We start from the raw sequence: 13,769 nt of genomic DNA, 5'->3' as shown, positions 1-13,769 counted from the left end.
GGGGGGGGGGGGGGGGGGGCAACATAGAAGGAACCAGGCAATGGACAGATCTGAAGTTTTGCTTTGAAATCCACCACCCTTTGGAATTCAGTTTCTTTCAGCTCCTTTCTGGTGAGCACAGTTTATTAATAGGAGTCATTAAAATGTTCTCTGCTGACTTTTCAAATCAAAACAAAATCACTTTCTGGCTCTCTGGTTTCCATAGCAATATAAGAAAATGCTAGGGAGTCCTGGAATCCCAGGTGTTCAGAATGGTTGTTCCATTAAGAGAGATATTTATTACAATGCTGTACCAGAGTTCCTGTGGAAGACGAGTGCCTTTACACTTGAGAAAATTTCCCAGACTATGCTTGGTATGAATAGACCTATGTATGGGTAGTGTTTTTGAGATTGCTACAAGACACGCTATATCTTTTTCTAAACTAATTATCTAATTCAGTTCTTATTGCTTGTGGTGAACTTCTCCACTAAGGTGCTGAGGTGAGAATTACATTTTCCAGTTAATGTGAAAAACAACTTGGAAGAGCTAGGTGAACCATCATACAACTACAATTTTCAAATTTTTTCTATGAATGAAATTTGACCAGAAGCTATGCCAGATAATAGGTCCCTGCCTCTTCTCCAAACCACCTATCCCCATCATATCTGTATGAAGAATTGCTTCTTCCATGTTGATAAAGTCACTGAAACCCAACCTGCTCTGCATTGTGGCAATTTTCTTTCACTCTCTGATAGACTGTTTTCCTTGAATCTCCAGCTTTTGAAATCATGTTACCACTTGTGAATTTCAGCTCACATTAAACAGTTTCTAACCTTCATGGGTTACAAAAATAAGCTTAGAAAATATAAACACTAACAACAATCTTATTTAAAACTCCTTTAACTGTGGGGTTTTTTTCCCCCCAAAAAGGTCATAATTTTTAAGGCAATTTCATGACATTTGGGAGGTCTGGCTCATAACCTTCCAGTAGCTGGGGTTGGCAAGGCAGGTACTGGTAATTTGCATAGCACATTTACTCTTGAAAACTGATTGAAGAGTACTTGCGCAGAGGACACATACTCTGCCAATAGGGCCTGTAATGTTCCATTGCTAATGTAGAGTCCAGAAATTACATTAAGAAATTATAAATTACTCTGAACCTGGATACAGGAACCATAGTCTGCAGAGGGGCACGTGGTCAGATCCAAATTGTTCTCATATGTGCTTCAGCAAATTAATAAGCAGCAAGCAAGCAAGGTACTGTCAACCCCAACACAATCGATGGAGAGATGTGGTTGCCTCCAACAGGATAACCTATATCACCTAAATACTGCACAGGTACCGATTTCTGATTTTTAAACCAGTGACAGTCTAATGGCAAATGCATTAATAGATCTGGCAGCAGAACCCAGGATTTCACCATTCCCAGGGAAGTGGCCTCCTCACTGGACTCTGAAATTAGGCTTAATCTCCTCCTAGCCCCACAAGTCAGCTGCTCAGTGACCCATTTCAACAGATGAAAGAGACTCTCTGCCCAGACTAGACTACAACCTAGAGGTTAGGACATTCTCCTGGGAAATAGGAGATGTGGTTTATGGCTGTGAAGATCCTAAACCCAAATCTTCCACTTGAAGGGTAAATGATGCTGTCATCAGACCACTGTGAACAAAGCATTAGGTATCACCATCACTACAAACAGTATGGGAGAGTGAATATATGGTGCTGTGCTTATGCAGTTTGGTGTCAATTGTGCACCAGGTATGCTCTCTGAACACCTAACAAATGAGTGGTTTGGTGGAGTTTAGATACCTGCCAGCACTAATCTGACTCAGCACAAAGCAAAAATGGGATTTAGATATATAGGCGGCTGATCTGGTTGCTTCCAAGCATGCATACAAGTCAAAACTGAAATATCTAAAGAAGTGTTCATGCCAAATGGAGCTACCTAATGATTCTAGGTGCCCAAGTAGTTTTGTGGCTGTTGGAAAAGAGCTGATCTTGATTTATTTTGTGATTTGCGTGCAGACAGAAGTGCAGGTCCCCACTGTAACTGAGAATGCTTTGCAGGAAGTGTTCTGAGTTGCAAGGATCTCCTGGAACAAACAGAAGTTCACTGTTAGTTCCAAAGGGGAGGAGAATCTAGCTGCTGGCTGTGAGCCTGCAGCTAGTTTTCCCTAGCAATGGTCCCTTCTCTCCTCTAGCCTGTCTGTGTTTCAGAATGGGAGGGGGGAAAAGGAGCAGAGTTCATTCTAGGGGATCCCCAGCCAGCACAGGAGGGTGCAGTGGGTAAATTAGACCCCACCACCTTGGTGGTAGGGCAGCTCCAATACACTCACCCCACCCTCCAGCAGGGGCTGAACCCCCTTACCCCCGACCTAATTCCCTCTGCTCCCTTTCCCCACTCCCATTCTGAAAACAGCTGGAAGCTGGCAGGCAGCACAGACAGAAGTTACAGAAGACGTTCTGTTTTAGAACACCATCTGACCCATCATGCAATGAGGGATCAAGATTTTCATCCAATCAACCATTTTTGAAGCAGTCTGCAGCTGTGCACTTACATCAAGGCTATAAACTGCTTTCTGTGGCCAGATCGGGCAAAAGTTGTCACTTCTGTCTGTGCCTTAAGTTTCACCTATGCCCCATTCCAGTACTTGCAAAAAAATTCAGATGTGGCCCATGGTCTTTTTTGTTTTTGTTACTACAAAATTAAATTTGTAAACAGTAGAACAATAGTCCCATAAAACAGAAGATCTTTTGATTTGTCTCAACTTGGCAGTGGTACATCATAGATTAATAGATGTTAGGGTCAGAAGGGACCTCAGTAGATCATCGAGTCCCACCCCCAAGAGCATTGGGGTCAGACGACCCCAGCTAGTTGCTTGTCCAGTCTCCTCTTGAACACCCCCAAGGTAGGGGAGAGCACCACCTCCCTTGGAAGCCCATTCCAGATTCTGGCAACCCTTACTGTGAAGAAATTCTTTCTAATGTCCAACCTAAATCTACTCTCTGTCAATTTCCAGCCACTGTTCCTAGTTAGTCCAGGGGGTGCCCTGGTAAATAGAGCATCTCCTATTCCCTGCTGCCCTTCCCTGATGAATTTATAAGCAGCCACAAGATCACCTCTCAGCCTTCTCTTGCAAAGGCTGAAGAGATCTTGGTCCCTCAGTGTCTCCTCACAGGACTTTCTGCTGCTGTGCTGCTGAAAAGGTCCTTTCCCAACCTGTAAGTGTGTTGGTGGGTTTTTTTCCTCAGGTGCAGCACTTTCCACTTGTCTTTGTTGAACTGCAGCCTACACTGGCCCTTTTCCAGTCCTCTGGGACCTGACCATGAGTGCTCAAACAGCTGCGCCAGTGGCTCTGCTATGACACTGGCCAATTCCTTCAGCACCCTTGGATGAAGTTCATCCGGGCCTGCTGATTTGAAGACATCCAGCCCCTCCAAGTGCCCCTTCATTAAGTTTGTGCTAACAGTTGGTGGGCTGGTATCCCTCCTGTCTGTCTATGATCCAATTGGGAGATTTGTCTAGGTCTGTGTCTAGGAATACAGATGCAAAAAACTCATTGAAGAGCTCAGCTTTGTCCCACCCCCCTCTGCCCCCCGTCACCAATTGCCCTAGTTTGTCCTGTAGGGGTCCTATGCTACCTGCACCTTCCTTTTACTCCCTATATACCTGAAGTTCTTTTTGCTGTCCTTAATTTTTGTTGGCAGCCTAAATTCTAATCCTGCTTTGGCCTTCCTAACTGATTCCCTAAAAGTACAAGCCAGGGAGGTATACTCCTCCTTGGTAGCTACCTCCTATTCCACAGCCTGTATAGCTCTTTATTTGCCCTTAGGCTTTCCTGGACTTTCCTGTTCAGGCAAGAGGGCTTCTTGGCCCTTTTGTCCGCTTTTATGAGCCATGGGATTATCTCCTCCTGCGCCAGCAGGATTGCTCCCTTGAGGAATGACCTCCCTTCCTGGACCCCCATTTCGCCAATGCTCTTGAGCTTTAATGCCTCACTAACTAATCTCCTGAGCACAAGTACACAACCAAATCATGTACCATATATGAACCGAGGCACTTATTATAAGGCGGCAAATCTTTCTTTGGCTCCTCCATCTGAACCTGGAACAAAAGAAACTGAAAAATACAATCTTCCCTACCTAAAGATTTGCAGGTACAGACTGGTCATTAAATAAATGTAAATAAAATGGTAGTATTGTCCAAGTGACAATAAAATCTACCCACCTACATGACATGTGAAACATCTAACAAATAAAGAGTTGTCAATTTGAGAAATATGCAATCAGCTTTCAGTGATCTGTAAAATGCTAGCAGCTGTAGGGCTAGCTGCACATCAATCCCCTCTCTGGTCTCGGAGGGCATTGCACTACAGGACCATACTTATGCAGAAAAGCCAGCTGGGCTCAGTGTGCGGGGTTCTTCCCTTCAAAAGCCTAGAACCAGTGACAAATAGAATGGCTAGACACCCTCACAAACTGGAGTATGGCTTAATAACAACAGGCAGAACCAGATAACTTATTCAAAAATAGTAAGTTACTAAAAGGCACATGCACAAAAAGGTTGATATGCATGTTTACCTTATCTGAAGTCCTACTGCCCTTTAACAGAGACTCTGTTGCAGGCCTCATGCTCATGATCATCCTACACCTCCAAGATCTAAGGGTGCCTGCCTATACACAAGCGTGGAGGCTGCTCTGATGTGCTCCAATTACAGCATGTCGGAGTATACTCGATTAATAGAGTCTGTTGGAGCATGATACTTACCACACTGCAGCCAGCCTCCATGTCCCCATACTTCAAAATGCTAGCGGGGGTGGTTTATCTAAAGCTCAAATGAGTTTCAGATAAACCGCCCCCACCACCATTTTGAAGTACGGGGACACCGATACATGATATGCTCTGGGCGCTTTAGAGTGGCTCTCAGAGGTACTCTAATTAAAGCACCCCCCCCCACTGAGCACGTGTAAAGATGCCCTAGGTGTCAGACTGCTTCCCCCAACTCCATAGAGAAGGGCAGTCTTTTTTTGTCTTTTTTCTTTTTTTTTTTTTTGTCTTGTCTTTTTTGAAATCCAGCCAAAGTCCCTTGTCTCCTCAGGTTTCTGGGCTTTTGGCCCTACTGCCAAAAAATAGTTTGGTGAGCTTTATAAGAGGTCACAGCCTCTGTATAGTTCTTTCCTTAGGTCCATTTTAACTATTTTTTAGCTAGAGCTAGGGATCTTTTATATATTGAAACAGAAATGAACATACACAATTCATGATAGTCTTAAAACAACCCCTCTTCCCACCTCTAAATATCTGTTGAGGGACAACAAATACTCTCTGCATTGCTTCGCCTCGCTTCCTTGTTTCTCCAGCAGTCCTGTATTTTAACTTTATGTAATCATACAATAAACCTCTCATACACAAGGCCACAAACAATATTAAAAAAGGCAGCCTGATATCTTTCACAAACAATTTCACATTTAATATGCAATGTTATGCTGGGAAATTGATCTGTGTGCATTTAACTGCCACAACAAAGAGACAGGACTGGTGTATTTTAAAGCTGCTTATATTGGTCAGCAAGGCAAGAACTGCTTCTGAGCAGACAAGTAAGTGAAATTACAAGTCTAAAAGAATAGCAAATATATTTAAATCCAGACCAGTACCCAGCACCTCTTCATGCTAATAATAATTCTGGAAGCTTATCTTATTAAAAAGGTAGACAGTCCTAAATAACTTTGCTAGAGGAAAAACCCATATGCAATGAACAGAACAACAAATAAATCCTGCACAACCCACCAGAACTCAACTACTTTTCCAAGGCAGCACAGGATCAATCAAGTCGTACACATACACTGTAAAGCTGTATCCTGAACTTTCATTCCACATGGCCTTCACTACTGTGGAGATGTATCTGTGGAGAACATTGACCTGGAGCAGCACTATTAGCCTGGGCTCACCTGTCTGTCTGTGGTTATATCAAGAGACATAATAAAGCAGCTTAAATTCCTCCAAAAGCCTTTCAATAACCTCATGCTATTGGCCGTTTATTAGTTGTGCCTGATCTGATATTAGTGTCTAACTTTATTGTCACATAAAAAGACTTAGAATACTAAAAGATACACAAGGTACTCTTGCCAAAGCCAGTTAATACAGATATTCAAATTACAAGTACACACACAAATTCTATCAAGAGTGTAGGTTAAAACTAAGGCTGTTTGACTTCCTTGGCCATATGCTCTGCATGGATACTTGTATCTGGGTATATAGGACTATACAAATGGAATGAGTACTGTACAGAGAAAACCCCTGGCAGTTCAAGCGCAAAGCAGGTCAGACTGTTGCTGAAACAGAGAAGCAACAAATTATTCCTAGAGACAGGCAGGGTGCCAGGAATTAACTGACTGAGCAGTCCAGGTGCTGAACATGTTATCCAGTGGGGTTTCACAGTGCAGTTTCAAAACCTATTCATGGTATAGGTCCCAAGGAAGAGTCTCTGAGATACTATTTCTTACAGTTAGTGCTGTGGGGGTGCAGCTTACACACAGTAGTATAACACAGGGCAAGCAAATGGGGACATGTATCCCAGGCGCTGCCTAATGGGAAAGGCACCAGAAGGATAGGGGAGCTCACCCATTGGTGCAGCTTACCTCTGCTGCCTACATCTATGATACGTATTGCTGGAGCAAGGCATTCTAGGAATCATTGTTCTGTAGAGCAGCAGCAGAGTTGGCTGCTGCTGGAGGGGGAGAACTAACCTCCATTTTTTGCAGCCAAATTCAGTATTATTTTTTTGCCCTCTGGACTTTGGTTTTAGGGGGGAAAAAATGGGGGGAAAAAAAACACACAGGGTAAAAGATTTCCCTGGCAGCAAACTCCACTGGCAGTCTAGAGAACCGTGATTCCCAAAATGTCTTGCACTCCATGACACACATTGCCTAGTTCCTGGGCCTGCAATGGAAAAGGTAGGGGAGGAGGGAGTGGAGAGAAAGGATGAAAGATGCCTAGGGTGACTTTTTTCCACTCTATACCTCTGTTTACATTCCCTCCCTTACAGGGCACTGTGTAGAAAGGCCTAATCTAGCCCATTATTAAAAGAAAGTTGAAGTTACTCTGGTAAAAGTACTCAAATGTCAGGAAATTATTTTTTTTCCTTAGACATACCTTCAACTTCTTAAGACTTCCCCTTATTCTTAAATCCTTTGACCCAAATTCAACAAAGAAAATGAAACAAACCAAGCACCCAACACCCCCCACCCCCCCCACTGCTGTAAATTATGAAATCCAAGTAAAAAAAAGAACCCCCCCCCCCCCCCCCCCCCCCCCCCGAACAACAACAAGTTTCCTATTTTGGTAACTAACTGAACTGATCTGGTATTGCAAACAACTTACATTTGTGAATCTTAACAATCAAACTTTGAAAACAGCTAAGGTCATTCCCCTCATTGTGAAGGAAATGCCTTCAAGCCCTATATTAAAAACACTCCCATATAAAGAGGAAAAAGTCAAGTAAACAAATAGAGCTGAACTTGCAACTCTCAGGTAGGCTGAGATGGGTTTTACTAAATCATTTCTTCTGGAGCTGTTCTATACTCCCCCCCGCCTCTTTTCTGTTGCACGTCACTGTGTTTTGAAGCCTTCCCGGAGACATTGGGTGTTGGCTATAGCCAAGGCTGGGAACTTGGCCTTGGACCAAAGCCAGAGGTTCCTAACCCTCTGCTCATGGTAAGACCAATCACCATATTTGCAGTCACAAAGCAATTTTACCCCACGGTCAGATTCATATGGACTGTGGAGGTTTTTGCCTTCCTCTGTGTCAGGGGGCAGGGCCCTCGACCTGGGATTTCTTGAGCATATATTGACAACATCTTATAGAAGCAACACATTGACTGCTGTGGTTCTCCTGCTTTACCTGTGGCAGGTCAGGGTGTTAGATCTGTGTTGTGTCAGGGTTGACGGTAGTCTTACATACAGTTTAGATTACAGCTTACATGGGATGGCTTGGGTAGACACGATCCTGCCTCAGGCAGAAGGTTGGACTGTAAGGCCTTTCAAGGTCCCTTTCAACCCTAATTTTCTATTAACCTATTTTGCACAAAATAGCTGCACAAACATTCATTGAGCCAGAGAGGGAGAGAAAATTACTTTGCAGTCTGATGGTTAGGGCAGTCTCCTAGGAAGTGTGTAATGAGGGTCCACCATACCTGAGGCTAAGCAAGGAACTCAACCTTAATTTCCAAGATCCTGTGGGAGTGCCTCAACCACTTGACTACTGGATAAGCAGAGACACCAAATCATTCTCCTCCAGGTTTTAAATCTAGCTCTGAAATGCTTTCCCCAGGCAAACTGTCCGACAAATTCAACCTAAATCCATAAAGCTGAAAAAGGCCAGTGTGCCCTAGTGTTGAGAATGGTGGTAAAAAGAAACCTCATGAGCACAACTGGTAGGCTTTACTTATGCATTTAGGGGTAAATGATTTGGAGTCAGAAAGGAATTTCCACTCCAGGTCTGATTGACAAGGACTCTTTGGTTTGGGTTTTGGGGAGGGGGAGGTAAGGAATTGATTGTTTGTTTTGCATTCCCCTGTAGCGGAGTGATGAATCCTAGAATAATCTGAGCGTATTTCATCTGAAAAATATCCTGCTATTGCAGGGGCCAAAGGCTTTGGTGGTGTCTTCAGCTCTTCCGCTTTATTCCTGTGGTACATTGTTATTCCTTTGCACAGGTTCTTGCAACTGTAGGGGACTAGATTCAATAATGAGGAAGGTCCCTTCTAGTGGCATAACCAGAGAGGGAGTAACCAGGGCAGGAAGGTATGATAAGGGCAACTGTCCTGAACACCAAGTTTGTGGGGCAGAAGCCACTACACTGCTTTGCTCCAAGCACCCAGCTGTGCCCCTATGCTGCTAGTTCTACGCTACATTGGTAGAAATATTTTTGACACAATCAAAATGGTGGGGAGGAGGCAGGATTGTGCTAAAATGATTCACTGAAAGAAAAAAAGTGGTATAATCTGTTCATCAGAACTCCAATCCTATCTTATATTTGGTTTATAGTTAGCATATGAACCAATACACATGCTTACACAAAATCCACCTTTAGAGCTTGAAATGAAACGGGAATCTGGTAAGGGCCACTGCAAAATTTTTTTTCTCTCGTTAGTGAAAAGAAAGTGCTGCAACATTTTAACATAATTTTTACCTAGCACACAACTGATCTAAATCCCTTAGTCCATATCTTATAAAAGTTTTAAGAGTTTACTCTATAATGAATCATTTTCCTTAAGAGAAAAACCCAAACCAGTTTTTTTCCCCATGAACTGAATTCAGCACAGATTGCTTTGGTAGCTTTGTAGGATTCCCTACCCATCTTGGCCCTGAGCTAGACTTAAAAAAAAAAGGGAAAAGCAGCAGCACATCTAGTAGCTTGGAATCTGTGGACACAACTCGTTATTTGTGCTTCAAGGTGATATTTGAAGGATCTGTATACAATATACACTTCCAGTACAAAATTATGAGAACCTCTGTCACTGTCATAATATACAGTTCATCATAAAAGGGGGAGTGAGAAAGCAAGATCCAAAAGATGATCCATTTCACAAACTGCAAACAAATTCAAAAGCATCTATTCATTTAAATAAAGGGGGGGGGGGAAGAGACATACAAGGCTTGCCTACCTCAAGGGGAATCAAAATTATTCATCCAATTAAAAGCAGGAAAAAGCCCCCAAATTACATTATCTAATCTTGAAATATTATATCCAGAAATGATGGTCCCCAATTAGTTAGCTTTATTAAAACTGATTTATTTTTAACTATCTTGTAAAATGATCTAGTTTATAAACAAAGTTAAACTATTGTAATTCATTTTGTATTGACATCAGTACAAGAATTTTATCACTGCAATCATTTGAAGCTTTAGAGATAAAGGAAAGAAACCACTGCCTGAGTAACAGCCTCTAATGAAGTCTCAGAAATATTCAAGACTGTAGATTCACTGCCATTACTATAACATGGTTCAAAAACCTCTAATGTGTTTTTCAGCCAAGAAGTACTCACAGCCTACTAGCAATAAAGAAAGACTTTTTCTCATGGGTAAGTTTACTAAATGAAAATGTATCCCTCTATGCTTGGCCAGAACTAAAATGTCAAGAGTGGAATGAATTCCCACAGGAAGTAAGGTTCTGTACAAATGTCATCACCTTCTGTTCTAAGTTCAAGGCACATTTCTTCAAACTTTTCGTTCTAATACAAACACAGAGCTGCATGTGCCTAAAACAAATAAATATTCTAACCCCTCATGGAAAGAAGGAGGAAACCTACAAATAAAACAAAGATTATGGATGCAGTCTAAGCCCCCCCCCCCAACCCCCCCCACAAAACAAAAAATCTACCCCAAACACATGATCCTTTATCTTGGACTAAAGGATCAAATAGAAATGAGTCACGTGTGACACGTTAGGCTTGCTTGACTGGTAGGTCAATCCAAAGCAAGAAGTACTGTATAAGAAATCGTAAAGGATGATAATATATAGAACAGAATCAGGGGAGAACTGCTCTGAAAACTTAATTTCATTATTTTGAGACACATTTGGCCAAGTATTGATACACAGTTGCCAACATAAAAAGCTATTTTAAGACAGCATAATTAAAAACTCTTATCTCAGTAATTGCAGTTAACAGAGGGTTGAGCCAAAGACTATGCCCCAGTTTTAATCATAAAAGTATTGCCTAATATTATATGAACCCCACCTTGCTAACTAAAGAAGGGTCCATTAAAGAAAATTTGCTCTACATCAATCAGATTTGGTCAAAGACTGTTAAAGAAGACACCAGGGTTGAAAGACAAGGTCAATAATCTGATGGCAAAAGTAAGTGTTGACTAGGCCAGATACTTTTGGCAGTTTTGCAACATGTATTGCTGTCAACATCTTCCTGTTGTGCAAGTATTACTAGACCCTGACACTTCATATTAAAACCCCCTCATTTTCTTGTGCTTTCATTAAAACCCTAGGAGGGTGGAAAGGATTAAAGACCATCCTTTAACTTTGAAGATCACAAATTAATTTTGATCTAAAAATCCTTAAGGAAATCTTGGTAGTTGCATCCTAGCCCTCCGGATATTGGTGTCACAAAGATTAGTTAGAAAGGATTATATACACAGTATCTAACTGTACCTTGCCTGGAATCAGAGAGCTCCTCAAGTAATGCTGATAAAAGGGGACAGGAGTTCTATAAATTATTTATAAAGGCTACCATTTAATTCTCTCTCTCTCATGCATATAAAGACTATCCAGTTTGGATTAAAAAGGACTAGTAATCAACTAGTAATCAGGATTTTTTGTTCACAAAAAAAATCTAATCCAATTTTTAGAAGTGTCGCACTGTAGCAGACTTTAAATTAAAAAAAAAGTTGGGTCAAGAGTTTTGTAAGTATTTACATATCAGCTATGTTTGTACCCCCTTCTCCCTCTCTCCTCATATCTTTCTCACGATCAGCTTGCTCTTGCTTTACTAATGTTTATGTTCTTTCTTTTATTTAGTTAAAGTGATTGTCATCTGCATGTTAACCTGGAGTGCAGAGTGTAAACCTTTGCAAGCAACAACACACCTATTCCTACTTGGATGTTTTATATGGGGAATAGTTATATAAAGAAGTACAGGAAATTAAAATTTCCCCGGAAAGACCTTGCCCTGTACAACAGCAACAATGAATTTTGCAAGACTGTGTGCCACCGTAGGATATTTAGAGTTTAAGCGTAAGCTTTAATTCTGCATAGCACAAAGTCCAGAGTCCACATCTGTGCAATCCATGCATGTCCTATTTGAGTGGGTTCCTGATTTGCCAGCTCATAAATAAAGTGCTTAAAAGAAGATGAATTTCATTCAATCCCCAGAAGAGTTTACTGTAAATTCTAGTGACAGATAAACTAACAAGGGCAAGGAAAATGGTTAGGAAGCTGGGGCACATGACTTCAGAGGAGAGGCTGAGGGAACTGAGCTTATTTAGTCTAAGGAAGAGGAGACTGAGGGGGGATTTGATAGCAGTCTTCAACTACCTGAAGGTGGGTTCTAAAGATGGTGGAGCAAGACTGTTCTCAATGGTGGCAAATGAAAAAACGAGGAGCAATAATGGTCTCAAGTTGCAACAAGGGAAGTTTAGGTTAGATATTAGGAAATACTACTCTCCTCATGGGAGTGTTAAGACTGGAACAGGTTACTCAGAGAGGTTGTGGAAACTCCATCCTTGGGGGCTTTTAAGACCTGGCTAGACAAAGCTTTGGCTGGAATGATCTAGTTCGAGATGGTCCTGCTTTGATCAGGGGGTTGGACTAGATGACCTCCTGAGGTCCCTTCCAACCTAATTTCCTATGATTCTGATACCAAGCTGTGTGATAGACAGCAATTTTCAAGTTGGACATTAATATGGGCCACTATCCAGCTCTACAATCACCTCCAGCAGTGCTGTTAAACCGTATTCTATGAAGTAATGTAGCTACACTAAGGATAGCCTGCAAAAAGGAGAAGAGCTCTCGCATTACATTCTGACAACTATTACTTGAGTTAAGTGAGATTTTCCAAATTCAGATGGGTACATAAGCATGTTCGACAGTTCTGGGATGGTAATATTTATAATTACATATTTCTGCTTCAAGTGAAGGTGGATACTACTATTTTTCTATTACTGAGCAGTTACTAATATCAAAGTAAACATTCCACAGCCACCCATGGCTGTTTCCCAGGCCTTGAGTCACAAACTACACAAAGCTCAATTTCTATACCAAACATATGAGAACAAAAGATGTTCAGAGCACCCTTTGATGTCAGGGCTAGGAAGAGTTCTTTTTTAAGGTTACTGACAGCCTCTGCTTCCCTGTTCCAAGGGAAGTCCCAATTGCTACTGTCTAGGTCAAAATATAAACAAAGTCTCTCATCTTCAATTATAAAAAAGGGAACAAGGGCAGTCTGCAGACATGCCAATTTAAGATCTCACCCTATGCACTCTTATAGGCATGCAGGAAGTTAACTTTTATGTGCAGGTCAGAGTTCCCCAGGAAAGGAAATAGGAACAGATCCATAGAACAGTATGCAAGCAGAGTCTACACTCACCAACTTAACCCCCACCCTCTTGCAGCTTTACATCTCACCCTCATGCCTCAAATCCAGCTCACTCAAACTTTTTCATTTTTTTGTACTTTACAGCTATTCTCAAAAGCAGGCTCAGAATAGGTTGGCCTACTTCAGAGCCACTAGAACATCATTCTGTAGTTTCCAAAGGCCACAGATACAATATGGTGGCCAGGCCACGGACCTACTATACACAAAATATTACAGTGAACTGCTTGAGGGAGTTAGTTGTACCATCTCTCTGGAATATAAAGACACTGTTATGCAAAGAGCCTAGTACATATATCAGCAGAGAACTTGAAAAGTTGTGCTGGAAGAATGCAACACGGTGGATAAAAAGCACAGTTCTCGTAGGAAAATGGGAAGAGGAGACTGGGAAAATGCCTCTTTCAAAAGATGCGATACGTGTTTAATTTATCATGCCATTCCTAGATATCAACAGGGTGCCCGTTTAAAGTTTTTTAAGGGTGGTGTTTGATACCAGACTCATCCTTCTGTCCACCTTATTCAATTTAAGTTTGTTCAAAAGAAAGCAAGCTGACTATTAAAAGCAAAAATACATTCATGATGTTATTTATAGGCATTTATTGTCTAGAAATTAAAGTCCACAGATCTACCAATAAACATATAGAGAGAATTTGTAATTACTGTAATAGCAAAGTCTTCTAGATATAAT

General features: G+C 41.6%; 1 protein-coding gene and 1 long non-coding RNA gene across 11 annotated transcripts in view; one reads left to right on the top strand and one right to left on the bottom strand.

Annotated features, from left to right (window-relative positions):
• LOC112550839 overlaps nt 1-11,822 on the top strand; it is a 22,118-nt gene extending 10,296 nt beyond the window's left edge. Inside the window, exons 2-3 of the long non-coding RNA XR_003094872.1 lie at nt 10,010-10,060; nt 11,509-11,822. This is a non-coding gene — a long non-coding RNA (uncharacterized LOC112550839). The remainder of the gene's footprint in view (nt 1-10,009; nt 10,061-11,508) is intronic.
• Nucleotides 1-13,769, bottom strand: part of TMCC3 (transmembrane and coiled-coil domain family 3) — a 156,007-nt gene that overhangs the window by 26,750 nt on the left and 115,488 nt on the right. The gene's annotated exons all lie outside the window — the stretch shown is intronic.

This window comes from Alligator sinensis, unplaced genomic scaffold (genome assembly GCF_000455745.1).
Source record: "Alligator sinensis unplaced genomic scaffold, ASM45574v1 scaffold141_1, whole genome shotgun sequence".
NCBI lineage: Eukaryota > Metazoa > Chordata > Crocodylia > Alligatoridae > Alligator > Alligator sinensis.
This window is presented reverse-complemented; position numbering and strand designations above follow the sequence as displayed.